At 39.4% G+C, this 21785-nt stretch overlaps 1 long non-coding RNA gene across 2 annotated transcripts in view; it reads right to left on the bottom strand.

Moving 5' to 3' along the window:
• The window catches only part of LOC140195152 (uncharacterized), a 69697-nt gene that overhangs the window by 8829 nt on the left and 39083 nt on the right, over positions 1-21785 (bottom strand). For both annotated transcript variants that reach the window (XR_011885374.1, XR_011885375.1), the window contains 2 exons: positions 21086-21189; positions 18557-18648 (listed from right to left, as the gene is read on the bottom strand). This is a non-coding gene — a long non-coding RNA (uncharacterized lncRNA). The remainder of the gene's footprint in view (positions 1-18556; positions 18649-21085; positions 21190-21785) is intronic.

Genomic DNA, 21785 nt, shown 5'->3' with positions numbered 1-21785 from the left:
TACTCCTTTCACCTGTGCTACATGCTTCGCAGTGTGTCCCCTCCAGAATTGCCATGTTTGATGACACCTAATCTCGCGCTACAGATACAGTCTTATGTCAGGGAATCTCTATATGAAGGGAAAGAAATTACAGTGTGTTTGCATGGAAACTGTTGGAATACTTGCAAACAATATATTGTTTGACTAATGATAAAATAAGTCAAAGTCAGCATTGTTTCTGTAAAGGGAAATCTGCTTGAGTTCTTCGAGGAAGTCACCAGCAGGGTGAAGAAAGGAGAGACAATGGATGTGATTTACTTGGATTTTCAGAAGGCATTTGATGAGGTGCCACACATGTGGCTACTTAACAAGATAAAATCTTATGGCGTTACAGGAAAGATACTGGAATGGATTGAGGAATGGCTGACAGGCAGGAGGCAGTGAGTGGGTATAAAGGGGACCTTTTCTGGTTGGTTGCCAGTGACTAGTGATGTTCCTTAGGGAATAGTGTTGGGACCGCTACTTTTCACACTGTTCGTCAATGATTTAGATAATGGAATTGATGGCTTTGTGGCAACATTTGTGGATAATATGAAGATAGATGGAGGGGCAGGTATTGCTGAGGAAGCAATGTGATTGCAGCAGGACTTGGAAAAATCGGAAGAATAGGCAGAAAACTGGCAGATGAAATAGTGTTGTGAAAAGCATGATAATGCATTATGGTAAAAGGAACAATACTGTAACGAGGACTACTAGCTAAATAGGGAGAAGGTTCAAACACCAAAGGTACAGAGGGACTTTTGAGTCCTCATGCAAGACTCTCAGAAGGTTAATTTACAGGCTGAGTCTGTGGTAAAGACAGGAAATACAATGTTGGCATTTATTTCAAGCTGAATACAATACCGGGGTGATTGATAAGTTCGTGGCCTAAGGTAGAGGGCATCAATTTTAGAAAGCCTAGACACATTTATTTTTCCTACATTTACACACTTAGTCCAGCGGTCATGGAGCATACGGATCCCTTCCTTGTAGAAGTCATTGTCTTGGACCTCCAGAAGTGGTCCACAGCAGGGGTGATTGATAAGTTCATGGCCTAAGGTAGAAGAAGATGAGTTATTAACTTCAAACTTCCTACATTTTCACTCAAAGAGTTGAACTGCACGTGCATGTAATGAGAGCTGTATAACTCATCTCCTTCTACCTTAGGCCACAAACTTATCAATCACCCCTGCTGTGGACCACCTGGAGTTCCAAGACGCTCTCGTCACATGCACGTGCAGTTCAACTCTTTGAGTGAAAATGCAGAAAGTTTGAAGTTAATAACTCATCTCCTACCTTAGGCCACGAACTTATCAATCACCCCTGCTGTGGACCACCTGGAGGTCCAAGACGCTCTCGTCACATGCACATGCAGTTCAACTCTTTGAGTGAAAATGCAGAAAGTTTGAACTCATAACTCATCTCCTACCTTAGGCCACGAACTTATTAATCACCCCTGCTGTGGACCACTTCTACAAAGAAGGGATCCGTATGCTCCACGACCGCTGGACTAAGTGTGTACATGTAGGAGGTGACTATGTTGAAAAATAAATGTGCTAGGTTTTCTAAAATTGACTCCTTCTACCTTAGGTCATGAACTTATCAACCACCCCTCATATGAAAGCAAGGAGATAATGTTGAGCAATTATGAGAGCTAGTCAGGCTGCACTTGGAGTATTTTCAACAGTTTAGGGCCCTATATCTCAGAAAGGAAGTATCATCACTGGAGATACTCCAGAGGAGGTTCACAAGCATGATTCTGGGAATGAAGGGGTTAACATATGAGGAGTGTTTGGCAGCTTTGGGCCTGTACTTACCGGAACACAGGAGGTTCTCATTGAAACCTACCGAATGTTGAAAGGACTAGATAAGGTGGATGTGGAGAGGATGTTTCCTATAGTGGAGTGTCCAGAACTAGAAGGCACAACCTCAGAATTGAGGGGCAATCTTTTAGAACAGTGATAAGGAGGAATTTTTTTTTTTTAGCCAGAGAGTAGTGAATCTGTGGAATGCTCTGCCACAGACTGCGGTGGAGGCCAAGTCCACGCCTATATATAAAGCAGAAATTGATAGTTTCCTGATAGGTCTGTTCATCTAAGGATATGTCAAAGAGGCAGGTGTATGGTGTTGAGTAGGATCTGGTATCAGCCATAATGAAATGGTAGAGCAGACTTGATGGGCTGAATGGCCTAATTCTTATTGTCTGACGGTCTTAATACATTTGGTGGGGGTAGGGTTTGAGAAGTGCACACTTGAATTCCTAATATCTGTTTGCAGCATTAAAGTTTTATCCAAAACCTCACATGCATAAAATAACATGCGTCAGCCATCTTATTGTGCAGGATTCGGGAGGGAGAACTAAGTTTATCAGTGAAGATGCCGTGGTCTGTGTGAGACATCTAGAGATGACCTGAGTGCCATGGATCTTAGTTTATGGAAGATCTGAAGGTTGTATTTGTTCTTCCATGTGTTCCTTTATTGATGCTGCCTCAAGCTATGACTCATTGTGCAAGCTAGTCAATATATTAATTTAAAATTGCAAATTATGTTTCTCCTTTGCCAGTTCAACTTTTCCACTTCTTGCCTCCTGGTCTTAGAAAATAGAAGAATTGTTGACATAATCTGTAATTTCCTGCATGTCTGTTCTATAATAGGGAACATGAAAGTTTTCTATTAGTTATAAATAAGGACATTCTTCTACATTGGAAATAATCCAGGGCTTCTACGTCAAAGGCAGCAATCTTCCTACATCTAGACTACTGTCCATCGCTGACTTTACTTATTTACTGCTGCAGAAGATTATTTTATGTTTAAACACTCTTTCTCTTGCTAATTGGACTGCTTACATCCAAGAACATGCACGGGAAAACTGTTCTAATGATTTTCACATGCTGACCTTGCCAACTTTATTCATTGTAACATCTAGCAGAGGTGCAAATACTGTACAATCAGCCAGAATGACAAAATCCAGTTTTAGACATGCAGATACCTCTCTCTCAGTACAATAGTACAATAATCAGTTATCATAAGTCCCACAAATGTCTTATCTTGTTGCCTTTAAATTAAATATATATTTTTTTCACCAGAAAAGAGAATTTCAAATCATGAAAATTAGAAAACAGACACTTGTAGAGGGTTTCTTCCCCTGATGGGAGAATCAGTTCAAAATATACATTACAAAGAGAATAAAAGTCAAGGTTTTCCTCTCCAGAGGTCAGAGGAGTGCACAAAAAAATGAACCTCTATCCAGATATCGATGGACTAGTGTCAATGGGCACTTCTAGTACCGGGCGTTTCCTCGAGCACTGCTTCATTATTCCTTTTTTGCAATATTTACATTTATATTGTAATTTATTGTAAATTATTGTCTTTGCACTGCCTTGCTGCTGCAAAACAATGTATTTCACATCATATAAGACAGAGTTAATAAACCTGATTCTGATTCTGATTCATTTATCCCATTTCTCAGGGATTCCTCAGGGATTTTTTGACCAAAGCAACAGCATGATTTTCAGAGAAACTGTGTAAAAATTTTAACTCAAATGTTCTATGCCCACAGAAGTTAAAGTGTGACATACTTAAATGTATTACATCATTATTTGAGAAATAAGAGTATCGGGGGCAGGAAAAGGAGATTTAAATGGAAGGTAAAAATTCTGAAGCAAGTTGAAAAGGAAACAAAATCTGAAGAATCTGATTCCATCAGCTTCCCACCAGGTAAACTAGGTTACAAATATGCTTTATAATTCTGAATCAATTTCAGTTCTAACTCAGATGTTGCAAATAGATAATAGAATAACAAACATTCATTTCTATTCACATTGTCCTAATGTTTCTGAAAATAGTCTCCTCCATTCCAGTGATTTATTATTCCATGCCTCCTAGTACTTTACCCTCTTGACCTTCCTCATGCTTGAGCCTACCCATTAAACATAAACTGAATTATGAGATTGTACTTACAAAAGAAGCTCGAGTTAGTAATGACTTTCCTTTTTCAATATACGTATGAATATACACATACATGGTAGATGACACATTTATAAAACTTTCAATTAAACGAAAAGAAAAGATTTATCACAGCCACACCAAAGCGAAGCTGATTGTTGGTGTTGCCTACAAGGCACACATAGTTCAAAGTTCCAAAAGCCAATCAGATTTGGGAAACCAAGTTAGTTTGCTGCTACCTTCCTCACAGTACAAAGATCAATCACAAGATCCATATTGTCTTCCTGATATTAGTTTCCTCAACACAAACTGGGGATCAAACCTAGATCCTTGATCTGTACAGCTGATATTCTAATAGAGCAAAGGAATACACTGCATATCTCTGTAAATCACCTTTCCTCTGAATCCTTTATGAAACTGTAGATAAATATGCAAAAATAAAAAGCTGGGTTTTAGTGACTTCTGCTCTCATCTTTATATTCATTAGTTATTGAAACAGGAAAGATGGATATTCAGGCTGAGTGTCCAATTGGAAGAAATTCACTTGAGCATTGGAAGCAGATTTACCAGAAGCTGGTGTTTTTAATTCCAGAGCATTCCAAAGCTGAAAAATGCAGCTGGAATTTCAGGATTTATGAAATCTCTTTTTTTTCTACTATAAATAGAACATTAGTCATTTCTGTTATTTGGCACGCATCTGTCCTTGGTAACTCTGCAGGGATTTTTTTTATTACATTTTATATTTTGTTCCTTCGGCTTAAATTTAAAGAAGCCATTCTTTGCATCATCATATTGCTGAGGAACTTTGCATCAGTGAGATAGATTTAGACAATTAGCTTGGGGTCTTAAGTCCCATCAGAATTTCAAAATCTAAATGCCAGGTGAAACCTTTGAGTGTAAAATATTAACCTAAGCAAACAACAGTCATGATTACACGAAGTTGGTACTTTTTATTGTCCATTCTCCTGTAGAACACAAGTAAGATAGCTGAATTTCGGAGACAGCATCTCTTTGGATACCATTTCTTCCCAAACGTAATTTCTATAGCTAACCAGACACCAGGCGTTGAACTTACCTTGGAATCCAGGTTTTTACTACTGACATTTCAGTTAACGGAAAATAAATGCATAACGCTATGAGATTCTAGTTTTAATTAAATAAACTTGAGCAGTTTTATCATAAGTGATATATTCTCTGTCAGTGTTTTGCAGTTCTTTTCAAATAGGAACAAAGTTAAAATTCTTAAATATACATAAATAATCCCTTGGTCCGTTATTTGTATTCATTCATTGTTCCAAGTCCTGGGATTGCTGAAAAAGCCAGTATTTATTCCTCTTCCCTGATTGCCTTGAGAAAGTCATGGTGAGCCATCCACTTGATCAATGCAGCCCTCCTCGTTAAGGTACTCCAACTGTGCTGTCGTAGGGAGTTCTAGGAATTAGGCCCAAAGGCAGTGAAAACCTGGTAATCTATTTGCACATCTAGATAGTATGTGACTGAGGGTAATCCTAGATTCATTCACATTGTCATGCATCTGCACACCTTGTCCTTCGCAGGTTTGGGTGTTGCTGTTGGAGTAGTCAGGATGAGTAACTGCAGGCCATGTTGTAGTCGGTGCATACTGCAGGCACTATGCATCAGTAGTGAACAGAATGATGTGTCAGGTTTGGATGTATAAACATCAAGCTTTGCTCTGATTGGTGTTGGTCTGCTTAAGAATACAGGAGCTCCAGTTATCCAGACTGCAGACTGCTGCCCTGCTGCCATCAGACTCCTGGACTGACTTAATTCGCCTCAGTCCACAGCTGTGGGCTCACTTTCAGGACTCTGAAGCTCATATTCTATGTATTATTAAACTATCTGCACAACTCGCCTTCTTGTGCACATTGGATATTTGTCAGTCATTGCTGTGTGTGGCTTTTCATGGGTTCTATTGCGTTTCTTTGTATTGTGGCTGCCTGCGAGAATATCAGTCTCAACGTTGTATATTGTAAACATAATCTGATAATAAATTTGAACGTTGAACTTTGACAAGAGAGAGTATTTCATCATGCTGCTGATTTGTACCCTGAAGGTCTTGCAGTATCATGAGATAGCTCACTTCCCACAGGACACCCAGCCCCTGACCTGCTACTATAGGGTAATAACTGTTCCTGAAGCTGGTGGGTAGGACCTATGGCTTCTGTATCTCCTGCCTGTTTGTAGTAGAGAGGAGAGGGTATGGACTGCACGGTGGGACTCTTTGATGATGAGTGCTGCTTTCTTGTGGCAACATTCCACATAAATGTACTCAATCGCGGGGAAGGCTTTGGCTACGATGGGGTGAGCTGTTATCTGTCACTTTCAGTGGCCTCTTTCCATTCCTGGCATTGGTATTTCCATATAAGGCCAAGCAGCAACTAGTTAGGATACTCACCACTGTGCATCTATAGAGGTTTTGTCCTTACTCAAAAGATTTGATTTCAGAAATCATTGATCATTAGAAATTTGCAAATGTTCATAATGGCTGCTCTTAATCACCCTGAATGTTTTATTGGGAAGATCAAGGGACTAATTATAGACTTCAGGAGAGGGAACTAGAGGTCCATGAGCCAGTACTCATCACAGGATCAGAGGTGGAGAGGGTCAGTAACTTTAAATTCCTGGGGTGTCACTATCTCAGAGAACCTGTCCTGTACACATCATATATATATATATATATATATATATATATATATATATATATACATATATGTATGTGTGTATATATATATATGTGTGTATATATATATATATATATACACATATATATACACATACACATAACTGCAAAGAAGGTGCGGCAGCACCGTTAATTCCCCAGGACTCTACAGAAATTCGGCATGTCATCAAAAACTTTGACAAACTTCTGTAGTTGTCTGGTGGAAAGTGTATTGACTTTCTATAGCACGGTGCATGATAGCATGGAACACCAATGCCTTTGAGTGGATAATCCTACAAAAGCTTGTGAACTCAGCCCAGTACATCAAGGGTAAATCCCACCCCCCCCACCAACCGTTGAGCACATCTACGTGAAATGTTGGTGTAGAAAAGCAGCATCCATCATCAAAGATCCTCACCACCCAGGCCATGCTCTTTTGTCACTGCTGCCATCAGGTAGAAGGTACAAGTACCTCAGGACTCACACCACCAGGTGCAAGAATATTACTACCCCTCAGCCATCAGGTTCTTGAATGAAAGGGGACAACTACAACCATTCTATTTCTGGTGTTCCCACAATCAATGGTCTCACTTTAAGGACTTTTTAACTTGTTCTATTGTACTCATTATTCATTGCTATTTATTTATATCTGCGTTTGCACAGTTTGTTGCTCATTGATCCTGTTTGCAGTTACTGTTTTATAGATTTGCCAAGTATGCCGACAGGAAAAAGAATCTCAGGGCTGTATGTGGTGATATGTATGTACTCCAATAATAAATTTGACTTTGAACTTTGAACTTTTTTGGATTAGTATACAAAATTTCCTCCTTACTAGAAACTGTGCTCCCAATAAAGACAAGAAATTATGCTACAATTATAAATGGCAAGGAATTGGGGCAAAAAAAAAAGGTGGAGCCACAACAGGGTTAGCAGCTTCTGTGAAGGAAGAATATGGGCCAGAGGAATTTGGGCTGGTGACCACCTAGGCACACGAACTGCCAGACCAGGAGTCAAGGCCAAATGTTCAGGGCCCCTTTAGCAGTGAGTCTGAAGCTCAAGACCTGGATTTTAGGTTCTTATACGGAATCTTCACTAGATATTATCTGTGAGTCCTGGGTCGATAAGGAAGATTAAAGTCTGAAGACCGATCAGTGGTCTAGGTCGAAGCCCAGAGGTCAATGAAATTTCAAAAGTCGAGGCCCAATAGCCAGAGCTCTGAGTCTGTGAAAGTCTGCTGCAGAAGTCAAAGACCCAATATCTGCAAATCCACCAGTCCAATAGAGCTCAGGCCTGTCTGATTAGGGGACTGTGTATGTGCATGGGTGGGTGGAAAGGAGGGACAGCGAACACACACAAAATGCTGGAGGAGCTCAACAGGCCAGGCATCATCGAGGAAAAAGAGTAGTGTCGATCTTTCAGGGGGATTTCCGGCATCTGCAAATTTTCTCTTGTTTGTGAGGGAGGAACAGGGCTTGTTTTGCTGTTGTTGTTTAGACACCCGTTTTTTTGTTTTCTGTGTTGCTCTTCCAAGCATTGTGAGCATACTATCTTGGTGCTACAATGTATGGCAATACTCACGGCTGCCCTCGGACATCCTTGGGTATGTTACTTGTTAATGCAAACACACATTTCACTGTGTATTTCAAGTACACGTAATAAATACATCTGAATCTGAATCTGAAACTGTAACTTGGTCATACTTTGCCCCAAAACCTAAAGAGAGACAAATACATTTTTGCAGGATTTAGATTCCAATAACTTTCCATCTTCATGGATGCTCCTTCCCAGGCCAGGCATTACTCACCGATAAATGTGTGTCAATTAATTGGGTAAAAAACAATTGATTTAAGATATTCTACTCAATCTTAAATTACAAATGCAGCATTCTCTTTTGAATTTCTGTGGATTGCCAATAAATTGTTGGATTTATAATGTAACAGGGACTTCAATTGTTTCAGGACCCTAAAGAACATATTAATAATTCTATGCATGTTTCATAACTTTACCAATCTATATATGGGGGAAAACTCTCCTATCCTTGAACAGCAAGTTCAGTAAGGACATAATAGCAATGTAAATGACTTTATTTTCCCCTTGTGTTAACACTAATAGTCACATAATTCTCGAACACGAGCGTTGACAGAATTTAATTTGAATAAATTTTGAGTCACCAAAGATCTTCAAAATGATATTATTAATGACACCGTTGTACATAGCCAATAACTAATTTCAAACTCCACAGCACTCAGCTTATTGTAATTATTCCTAATCATTTAAATGCAAATGAATTTACAAAGGGATAAGAAAAATAGAGACACTTGAGTGGGAATATAATACAGCCATAAATAAATTCTGATGGTTGATCTCAGTCTGATAACATGTGACTTAAGGTCAAATTGTAATATTTGTTTATTTTATTTTACTTCACAGATCCAGTTTTGCATTTTTATCCAGCCCTAACCTTTATTTCCCTTTTCCTGAACTATTTGGAGAAATGTACTTTCTAACGGATTATAGTGATTAAAAATTGCTGTTGCTATATGGTTATGCCAATATTTGAACTACTGCTGAATTAACTGAGATTTCAGCTGGAAACCTTGCTTCTTCCAAGAGAGTTTGGTGCCCTGTAGTATTGGAAACAACATTGCTGCTTTACTTTGACAGCTTTCTACAGATCAGCTATCTTCTTCTTACCTTATGACATAAGGGACCAAAAATTGACAGATTCTGCTTACAGTGCCAGAAGAGATCTTTCCCTTCTAATTGCAGATTAACAAAGTTGAAACTACCAAGCCAACAAAACACCACCTATGAAAAAAATTGTTCTCAGATTTTGGTACTCTCCTGTGCCAATTCGGTAAGAAAGGGATTATTGTTCCTGTATGTGAGTGTCATTAACGAGACAGCATTTATTGCCTATCCTTAAGTGCCCAAGTGATCTACAGAGAGAAGAAATTATCAGGAATAAAAACTTTTTATATACCCAGAAGATTTGAAAGCACTTATAAGCCAATGGTAATGTTTTATAAAGAGTAGTGAAGTTTGACGTTGAAAGCATACCAACAAATTTAGAATCTATATGATTTCACAGTCATCAGTGAGATAATGACCAGATAATCTGTTTGCAGTTTTGTTGATTGAGAGGCAAAGAGCAGCTCGAACACTCCTATTCCTCTTTGAAGTGGTGTCGTGGAAGTTTTTATGCCTGTCTAAGAGGAGAGATTTAATTTAACACCTCAACTGAAAATTGCCACCTCTGTCAGTGCAGCTCTTCCCTTGTGCTGCTTCGAAATGTCAGCCTGGGTTACATTTTCTCTCTGAAATGTGATTTGAAACCACCATTCTGATCTGCAGATGCTACCACAGAAAGAAATATAAACAAGTTTTGCCCTTTATAGAGTTTATCATATGCCCTGCCTTAGCATCCTGCACTACTAGCAAATTACGCTGAAGCATATACAGTATCTCTGCTATTAACCATATAACTATTACAGCACAGAAACAGGCCATCTCGACCCTTCTAGTGCCAAACTCTTACTCTCACCTAGTCCCACCGACCTGCATTCAGCCCATAATCCTCCATTCATTTCCTGTCCATCTAGCTGTCCAATTTAACTGTAAACGACAACATCGAACCTGCCTCAACCACTTCTCCTGGAAGCTCGTTCCACACAGCTACCATTCTCTGAGTTAAGAAGTCCCCCCTCATGTTACCCCTAAACTTTTGCCCTTTAACTCTCAACTCATGTCCTCTTGTTTGAATCTCCCCCACTCTCAATGGAAAAAGCCTATCCACGTCAACTCTATCTATCCCCCTCATAACCTTCTATATGCCAAAGAATAAAGACCCAACTTGTTCAACCCTTCTCTGTAACTTAGGTGATGAAACCCAGGTAACATTCTAGCAAATCTTCTCTGTACTCTCTCTATTTTATTGACATCTTTCCTATAATTCGGTGACCAGAACTGTACACAATACTCCAATTTTGGCCTCACCAATGCCTTGTACAATTTCAACATTACGTCCCAACTCCTATACTCAATGCTCTGATTTATAAAGGCCAGCACACAAAAATCTTTCTTCACCACCCTATCCACATGAGATTCCACCTTCAGGGAACTATGCACCATTATTCCTAGATCCCTCTGTTCTACTGCATTCTTCAGTGCCCTACCATTTACCATGTATGTCCTATTTTGATTAGTCCTACCAAAATGTATCACCTCATATTTATCAGTATCAAACTCCATCTGCCATCTTTCAGCCCACTCTTCTAACTGGCCTAAATCTCTCTGCAAGCTTTGAAAACCTACTTCATTATCCACAACGCCACCTATCTTAGTATCATCTGCATACTTACTAATCCAATTTACTACCCCATCATCCAGATCATTAATGTATATGACAAACAACATTGGACCCAGTACAGATCCCTGAGGCACACCACTAGTCACCGACCTCCAATCTGACAAACAGTTATCCACCACTACTCTCTGGCGTCTCCCATCCAGCCACTGCTGAATCCAATTTACTACTTCAATATTAATACCTAATGATTGAACCTTCCTAACTAATCCTCCGTGTGGAACCTTGTCAAAGGCCTTACTGAAGTCCATATAGACAACATCCACCACTTTACCCTCGTCAACTTTCCTAGTAATCTCTTCAAAAAAGTCAATAAGTTTTGTCAAACATAACCTTTCACACATAAATCCAGGTTGACTGTTCCTAATCAGACCCTGTCAATCCAGATAATTATATATACCATCTCTAAGAATACTTTCCATCAATTTACCCACCACTGACGTCAAACTCACAGGCTGATAATTGCTAGGTTTACTCTTATTATGTGGGTAAAGAAAAAACTTGATTAAGAAAAACAAGGCAATGATTTAATAACAATAAATTTGATCTGCTTTGATTACTGTGGTTGATGTAACAGTATTGCTTAGGATGCTGGAAGGAATCCTTTTATCCTGTGAATGATATCCTTTAGTTGATCTAAACTGCAAAAGTAGGTTTGCCAAGAATGCAGAGCATGGAATACAATTCAGAAAAATTCTTCTGCCGAAAGCACCTGGCTGTGGGCCTGTGGAGGCCTCTGTGGCCCATTTTACGATGAATGCGGACCTGCAAATGCGCTTTTCCACCTTTTTATTTGTCCCTTTAACCCTCCAGGGTCTACTATCCATTACTTCTTCTATCACTTTGTTTTCATTTTGAAGAGTGGAACTGGAAGAGTGCCCTGAGTAATGTGTAAACCTCTTTAAATGCTGGTAGCTGTCTAGATCTTGTCATAGATAGATAACATGGTATGCTCTAAAAGTTACACAATATTACACAGGGTAACCATGCTATTCTCAGAATCTCACAAATAAAAAAAATTAAACATTTAGGTGCGGTTTTAACACCATTAAAATGTGGAAAATCAATCTCTCAATTAATATGCTAACAAATAGCCAAAGAGAGAATGTCTTCCATATAGTCACCATAATATTATGCTAACAGAAACATAATAAATCTGCAGTGCCATAATAATCACTGGAATTCCATTCAGGTGTCAAAGGTTATGGGGAGAAGGCAGTAGAATGGGTTTGAGAGAGTTATTAAATCAGTCATGACAGATTGACAGAGCAGACTTGATGGGCTAAATGGCTTAATTCTGCTCTTCTGTCTTAAGGTCTTATGCAATAATCAGCTGCCACTCTTTGTGGTCACGAAATTTGGTTTTGTTGTACCTATTGTTTGGGGTGATAAAGAAGTGGAAAGTGAGTGAGATTAAGTAGGAATATAACAACGACTATATCTGGTCTCTGCGCTGTCACTGATGACACACTCTCTAATGATAGCTCCACTTGTATTGCCAGGGTAAGGGGGATGGGGACAAGCCACTGAAATTGTAGTTTGATGCTGCCAGCACTGGCTATGCAAAACTTTCTGCAAGTGAGGTGGAGGAGATTCAGTGAGTGTCATACAATGTTTAAAGTCATAGGGTCATAGAAAAGTACAGCTTGGCCCATCTTTTCCATGTTGACCCATTTAAAATGACTAGTCCCATCGATTTGTACCCAGACCATAGCCCTCCATACCCCTCCTATCTATGTAACTATCCAAATTTCTCTTAAACATTGAAATCCAGCTCACATGCACCACTTGCACTGGCAGCTCATTCCACACTCTCACAACCGTCTGAGTGAAAAAGTTTCCCCTCATGTTTCCCTTAAACTTTTCACATTTCACTCTTGACCCATGACGAATCAGTACACAGGAGGGAAACTGAAAATTTGGCTGAGTGGTGTTACAACAACCATCTCTTACTCAATATCAGCAAGAACAAGGAATTGATTGTAGACTTCAGAAGAGAGGAAAATGAGGTCCATGAGCCAGTCCTCATCAGGGGATCAGAGGTGGAAAGGGTCAGTAACATAAAATTCATTGGTGTTAGTATCTCAGAGGACTTGTCCTGGACAAATCATATAGTCATAGTCATAGTCATACTTTATTGATCCCAGGGGAAATTGGTTAATTAAATGTAATTGCAAAGAAAGCACGCCAGTGCCTCAACTTCCTTAGGAGGTTGTAGAGATTCGGTATGACATCAAAAACTTCGACAAACCTCGATGAATATGTAGTGGAGAGTGTATTGACTGGATGCATCACGGCAAGGTATGGGAGCACCAATGCCTTTGAATGGGAAATCCTACAAAAAGTAATGGATTTGGCCCAGTACATCACAGGTAAAGTCCTCCCAACCATTGAGCACATCTACATGAAACGTTGTTGTAGAAAAGCAGCATCCATCATCAAAGATCCCCACCACCCAGGCCATGCTCTTTTGTCACTGCTGTCATCAGGTAGAAGGTACAAGAGCCTCAGGACTTATACCACCAGGTTCAAGAACAATTACTACCCCTCAACCATCAGGCTCCTGAACAAAAGGGGATAACTACATCCACCTGTTGAGGTGTTCCCACAACCAATTATCTCACTTTAAGGACTCTTATCTTATTATTTCATGTTCTTGTTATCTATGCTATTTATTTACATTTACATTTGCACAGTTTGTTCCACTTGATCTTTCATTCATCCTGTTTACAATTACTATTCTATAGATTTGCTGAATATGCCCACAGGAGAAAGAATTTCAGGACTGTATGTGGTGACATATACTGTATGTACTCTAATAATAAAATTACTTTGAACTTTGAACTCTAGTTGTAGTCCCACCCAATCTCAGTGGAAATAGCCTGCTTGCATTTATCCTGTCTATACCCTTCATAATTTTGTATACCTCTATGGAATATCCCCTCAGTCTTCTATGTTCCAAGCAATAAAGTCTCAGCCTATTCAATCTTTCCTTATATCGCAGGTACTCCAGTCCTGGCAACATCCTTGTAAATTTTCTCTGTACTCTTTCAACTTTATTTACATCTTTCCTGTAGGTAGGTACAGAAACATTTTATTGCATTTTGCACCTCCTTACACAAGCCATCAGATTTGTGGGGGCGTGGTCAGGGTTAATCGGGGTGTGCCAAGGGTTAGTGGAGGTCTGTGCCCCCTTGGACCTTAGTATTAGGTTTCAGGGTAGGACTGGCAGATGTCCATGTGGGGTGGGAGTGATAAGGTTGTGGAGTTTTGTGTGGTGAGGATGTGGCGCTCTGGCGGGTAGGATAGTGTAGTGTCTGTGGGTTCGTGGGGGTGTGGTCAGGGTTAATCGGAGTGTGCCTAGGGTTAGTGGGGGTGTGTACCCCGTTGAACCTTATGATTAGGTTTGAGGGTAGGACTGCTGGATGGATATGTGGGGCTAGGAGAGATAAGGTTGTGGAATTTTGTGTGGTGAGTTATGAGGTGCTATGGTGGATAGGGTTGTGTCGTGGAGCCACTTTAATCTGGCCCATGCCTTTTTCAGGAGGAAGTTCCACTTGCTTCAAAAAGGCAACAATTATACCAGTGCCTAAGTAGAACAATGTGGGCTGCCTTAATGACTATCGCCCGGTAGCACTCACATCGACAGTGATGAAATACTTTCAGAGGTTGGTCATGACTAGACTGAACTCCTGCCTCAAGTAGGACCTGGACCCATTACAATTTGCCTATCGCCACAATAGGGCAATGGCAAATGCAATCTCAATGGCTCTCCACACGGCTTTAGACCACCTGGACAACACAAACACCTACGTCAGGATGCTGTTCATCGACTATAGCTCAGCATTTAAATCCATAATTCCCAATATCCTGACTGAGAAGTTGTAGAACCTGGGCCTCTGTAACTCCCCCCCCCCCCACCCGTGCAATTGGATCCTCAACTTCCTAACCAGAAGACCACAATCTGTGCGGGTTGGTGATAACATATCCTCTTTGCTGCCAATCAACACTGGCACACCTCAGTGGTGTTTGTTTAGCCCACTGCTGTACTCTCTATATACACATGACGGTGTGGCTCAGCATAGCTCAAATACCGTCTACAAATTTGCTGATGATACAACCATTGTTGATAGAATCTCATGTGGTGACGAGGGGGCGTACAGGAGTGAGATATGCCAACTAGTGGAGTGGTGCCACAGCAACAACCTGGCACTCAACGTCAGTAAAACGAAAGAGCTAATTGTGGATTTCAGGAAGGTTAAGGCAAAGGAACACATACCAATCCTCATAGAGGGATCAGAAGTGGAGAGAGCGAGCAGTTTCAAGTTCCTGGGTGTCAAGATCTCTGAGGATCTAACCCAGTCCCAACATATCGATGTAGTTATAAAGAAGGCAAGACAACGGCTATACTTTATTAGGAGTTTGAAGAGATCTGGCATGTCAACAAATACACTCAACAACTTCTATAGTTGTACCGTGGAGAGCATTCTGACAGGCTGCATCACTGTCTGGTATGGAGGGGCTACTGCACAAGACCGAAAGAAGCTGCAGAAGTTTGTAAATCTAGGCAGCTCGATCTTGGGTACTACCCAGGACATCTTCAGTGAGTGATGTCTCAGAAAGGCAGTGTCCATTATTAAGGACATCCAGCACCCAAGCATGCCCTTTTCTCACTGTTACCATCAGGTAGGAGATACAGAAGCCTGAAGGCACACACTCAGCAATTCAAAAACAGCTTCTTCCCTTTTGCCATCAGATTCCTAAATGGACATTGGAGCTTTGGACACTACCTCACTTTTTTTAATATACAGTATTTCTGTTTTTGCATGTTTTTTAATCTATTCAATATATGTAATTGATTTACTTGTTTGTTTATTATTATTATTATTTTTATTTTATTTATTATTTTTTCTCTCTCTGTAGATTATGTATTGCTTTGAACTGCTGCTGCTAAGTTAACAAATTTCCCGTCACATGCCGATGATAATAAACCTGATTCTGATTTTCTTTTCAAGGATATTAGTGTTTCCATATCAGGCTGTGATGCAGCCAGTCAATATACTCTCCACCACATATCTAAAGAGGTTTGTCAAAGTTTCAGATGTCATGCTGGGTCTTCACAAACTCCTAAGGAAGTAGAGGCACTGCCGTGCTTTCTTCATAATTGCACTTATGCGCTGGGCCCAGGACAAGTCCTCCGAAATAATATCACTGAGGAATTTAAAATTGCTGACTCTCTCCACCTCTGATCTTCCAATCAGAACTGGCTCATGGACCTCTGGTTTCCTCCTCCTGAAGGCAATAATCAGCTCCCTGGTCTTGCTGACATTGAGTAAGAGGTTGTTGTTATGCCACCATGCAGCTTGATTTTCAATCTCCCTCTTACATACCGATTCATCACCACATTTGATTTGGCCTATGACAATGGTGTCGTCAACAAATTTGAATATGGCAGTGGAGCTCTGCTTAGCCATACAGTCATAAGTGAGTAGAGCAGAGGGCTAAGCACACAGCTGTGAGGTGTACCTGCGCTGATGGAGATCATGGAGGAGATGCTGTTGCCAATCCAAAGAGATTGGGGTCTGCAAATAAGGAAATCCAGGATCTAATTCCACAGGGAGTCATTCAGGCTAAGATATTGAAGCTTATTGATTAGTTTTCAGGGGATAATGGTATTGAATGCTGAGCTGTAGTCATAAAGAACATTCTGATATCGGCACCTTTTCTGTCTAGACGTTCCAGGATCGAGTGACAAGGCAGTGAGATGGCATCTGCTGTGGACCTGTAGCCAACATGCAGTGAGTCCAAGTGGCTTCTCAGACTGGAGTTGATATGTCAACCAAGTGCTCCAATTACCACCTATACAGTAAAACATGATTGGCCTCTATTCTAGTAATCTCCTAAAGCCTCTGAAGTGAAGACATATAACAGTCCAACCACAAAGCATGATGCACAAGCAGGGCAAATGGATTTTTGTTCCTATGAGCTAGATTCAACAGTTACAAGGAACCGAAATATTATGGCCAGGGGCAAAGTGCTGTGGTTATGTCTAGCCTTGCAAACTACTTGCTGATCCTCATTCTTCTGATATTGGGTCAGCCTCTTCTGATCCAATCTCAGCGTGTCTTTTGTCCTTCCATTCTTACACTATTCTCCCTGCTGATAATAGCCCTATCCCTTTTCTGAGCTCTGATCCACTCCTATGCATTCAGTAATACACAATGGTGACCACGTGAAACAACTGTATAACAATAAAAAATTCTGATTCACAGTTCAACAATATATATAGAAGAAAGCCTATTATTCTTAATAGATCAGGGCCTTGTGTCTCTTCTGTGGTGTAATTAGAGATAGACAATAAATTACAGCCTTGATACCAACGTACATCTGTAAGATGTGAATAAATCTAAAAGTAATTATTTCCAAATGTTCCTGTCACCTTGATCTCCATGATCTCTGAAACCTGACCTAAAATTAATAGTTATACAGAATAGACTTCATAGAGTTAGACAGTAAGGAAACAAGCCTGTGTTCCATTTGTCTGTGTTTCACTCATATCCCTTTAAGCTTTTTTTCCTATCTATGTACCTGTCTAAATGATTGTTAAATGTTGTAATTGTACCTGCCAAAACCACCTCTCCTGGCAGCTTATTTCAAATACCCACCACCCTCTGGAAAAACTTTTGCCTCAGATTGCCTTAAATCTTTTCCCGCTCACCTTAAACCTATGCTCTCTAGTTTTAGACTGCCCTGCCCTTGGAAAAAGACTGTGGCAATCTAATCTATCTACATCTATCAACCTGTGTGAGTGCCCCCTCAGCCTCCACTATTCCAATGAAAACAGCTCCAGCCTTTCCAATTTCTCCTTACAGCTCCAGCCATCTAGTTCAGGCAACATTCCTATGAAGCTTTTCTGCACCCTTTCAAGCTTAATTGTGTCCTTCCTACAGTGTGGCATCCAGAATAGCACACAATATTCAAATGCAGCCTACCCAATGATTTGAACAACTGTAATGTGATATCCAACTCCAATAGTCAATGCCTCAGCAAATATATGCCTTCTTCACCATTCTGCCTACCTGTGTCACCACTTTCAGAGAACAATGTACTTATACCATAAGGTCTTGCTGTTCAACAATGGATGCAGGCCCTGAAGATTATTAATGAACAATGGGCCCTTGGAAAATATGCTTCCTTTGCTTGCTCTACCAAAGGCTTTATTTCGTGCAAGGCCAGTAAACTTGCATGTGTCAGCTGAGGACTTTTAAATGTATTTGGGTTATTCCATTTTCTTTTGGGCCACTGTTTAGCCTTCATTTTTAGGCATGGAGGTACAGAAGAGGAGTAATTAAGCAAAATAGCTTCGGCTAAAAATATTCTAAAATTGCAGCCTGTTAATGGTGCAACTATTATAGATGATTAACTTTACTAAATGTCTCAGATTTACAAGGTTAGCTATAAACACAGACATAGAATTTGGAACAGAACTACACGTGAACATGCTCTTCAGCCCATCGGGCCTATGCCAGCCATAATGTCAAACTGACCTCATCCCATTTGCCTGCATGGTCAGAATCCCTCTGTTCAATGCTTGAATGTTCACGTGTATGTATGTCAAATGCCTCCATTTTGATCGTATCTGCAAGATAAGTACAACTTTCGATTAGATCAATGTACACAACTAGATTATTATAAATCAGTTATGAGCTGAAAACTAGAAATACTAGAAATACTAGAATACTAGAAAACTAACAGCCTGAAAATCTTAAGACACTCTCTGGCCTTCCAACATGAAATGCAATATGAACATGCTATAAACTTACACACATCAGCTTAGGACTTTTAAAAACATTTGTACCAGGAGAGCAAACTTATCAAATCAACTTTCTCATTGTCCAATACCTAGAGGAGGACTGGCATTATTAGGAAAGTTGAATCAGGCATCTGAAACTTTATATCTGCCCAACTCACTAAACCTGTCAAGGATTATCATGGCCAATATTTGGCTAATCCTTCATTACTATTTATTTACTAATATAATTTCATTGAATAACTTTGAAGAACTCTCAAAATTTTGTTGAATAATTGTATACTAAGCTGATGCACATGATTACAAACATTTTTAGAAATAAAACCATAGCACTTGTACTTGTGCTGCAGTAGCTGATGTTTAATATGGCTTGTTACATGTCACCAGATGACTTTATTTCAACAAAACAAAATGTCTTCACTGCATTAATTTCAGCTTGATTCAACAACAATCCCAAGAGTTCTTGAAACAGATGCAGCCATACTAATTAGATGTGCTGCTTTTCCTACTGCCCTTTGTAAAATCAACACCTTTTGAAGCTGATTCTCTAGGGTTAACAATAACCCTTGTGCCACATAACAGAATGTGCTATATGACTTTGAGAGGAGAAAATGCAATGAACAGTGACTGCACACCCCATTACTTCACCAAAAGCCCACTGCACAAGTGGTATGGCAGATGTGTTCTTACACTACATAAATGCAAATACAATCCCCAAACTATTCTAATCACCTTCGAAATCAGAATGCAGACTCCGGCATCTACAAGAATTACTGTCTTATTCATTATGATCTAACAGAGATCTTAATTTACATTTGTCTTACAAATTCTGAACTCAGATCTATTCACCTATTTATCACTTTATATAAGCCATGGAAATCACATACACATCTTGATGCTTGATGTAGTAGAAGAGACTTCTTTGTTCCCATCTAGTTTATCTCCATGTCAACAATGATTAATTCATTTTCAATGCTACCACATATATTTCATTTAGTATTTCTAACCAATTTAATCATACGCTAACTTTGAAATTATTCCATAATAAATATGTAACTTTTCTCTGCTGGTTCTCTGTTTTGGGATTGATTTGTATGTGTGCATTCATTTTCTTTTTTTTTGTAATTTATTTTTTATTGAAGTTCATTAATGAATGTTCTTTATGTTGTACCTCATTTAACCCAAATTTAAAGAGACTTCCTAACTCTTCCAGAGAAAGGTTTCTGGTTGTCATCTTGTGATATGATTGAAACCAATTCCCTTCTCTTTATTAAATTTTATCATGGTCTACGCCAAAGAGTAAGGCCATTATACTTATAAATAATACATCCACAGTAATTTAGTACATAAACTATGCCTACTATAAACCAAATTTGACAAACAATCTTCATTTCATAGTCTCCAAAAAAGATTGCTTTTGTGACTTACAATTCCCAGTTTATTAAGATTCAACATTTATTAAATTTTAGTTCAGTACAGTTCAAGAGTAACCAATTAGTCAATCATTCTCACAGAATTCAGCAATTTCCTTTCATGGACTATACAAAATACTTTTCATGTTTAAAGAAGTGTAGGTGACAACTTTAGATTGCGAATTGGATTTTTCTCTGATTTCTGCTGATAAGATCTTAACTCCTCAGAAAGTGCATCAATTAACTAATATGGTAACTATGATTTTTTTTTCCAAATTCTGTCAGATTCAAACATTTACATGTTCTTTTACCCCAGGCTTCAGAAGTACTTTCTGAATACACAGCACAAAGTCTGATGATAACAACAGAACATAATCTTCTATATTAGTTGAAGACCTGAACGATGAAGCAAATTTGGCTTCCCTTTTAGACCAAACATGCCATGGTGGAGCGTAAGCTAAAATCTGCTCAGAGGGTGGTTTTTAAATTTCTATGTTAAGTTTCTGTACAATTCTCCAGGACTCACAATGAAGCCTTGGTTTGATTCTGGATTTGTTCTGAATTTCCTCGACCACTTTTGCCCAACATTTATTATCTCCCACCTCTATTTCTCCTGCCCCAATATCTCCCATATCCTTTTAACATTTATGTAACAGCTGGAAGAACAGTATCACAGCTGTCTGACAGTGGCTTTCTGCCTATAACCTCCCATACCTGCCTGCATTCTGGTATGGTAAAGGTGAAAATCTGATGAGTGATATAGGAATGAACCAGATTTACCAGGCCACATTCCCAGTTTCCATCACTGGCTTAGGGCTCATGCACACAGTATTCACTATCACAAGTACCCTCACCTTAAAAATCAGCACCAGTCAACCACATTCAAAATTGCTCATTGCTTCAAGCATTAAAGCTTTCAGAATAGAGGTCCATTTCCTTTCTTGACACAATTTTCTTGCTGAAAATGAAATACAAAGAATTAGAAAAAAGTATATATAAGCTATCAGTAATTCAGAATTCAGAATTCAGAACAATTTTGGAATAAAATTTTAAAATATGACTAGTTAATGGTCACTGAAATGTAGAAGCTCTCTGTCATTAAGCTACAAGCACAGCTTGTCAGTTCATAAATATTCTGACAAAAAAATACTGCAGCATCAAAAAATATGCTCATCCGGTGCTAAGATGTAAATCTGAGCTCCTGGTATTTATAAACCTTGCACATATTATCATATTAATAGAGGAACATTTAATTACAGGATTAACATGGTGCTGGGAGGTAGGAGACAACAGTGCCACTGAAATTTACTGCAATCTGCCTTGCATGAAGTATTGGTAATGTATTGCCTCATACAGAAACAGTATCCACATTGCTTCGGACTTCATTAACCTTGGAAGCGTATCAAAGTAAATTAATGCAAATATGTTGCAAGACTTGCAGGTCAGATTCCGTTTAGAAAAAAAAATGCTTCCTTTGCTCCCATCCTCTTAATTGCCTTCCAGCGTGACTGCAGGAACTAATTCATTGCACGCAGCTAAAGCATTACAAAAATG

The sequence above is a fragment of the Mobula birostris genome, chromosome 3 (genome assembly GCF_030028105.1).
Source record: "Mobula birostris isolate sMobBir1 chromosome 3, sMobBir1.hap1, whole genome shotgun sequence".
NCBI classification, from domain to species: domain Eukaryota; kingdom Metazoa; phylum Chordata; class Chondrichthyes; order Myliobatiformes; family Myliobatidae; genus Mobula; species Mobula birostris.
This window is presented reverse-complemented; position numbering and strand designations above follow the sequence as displayed.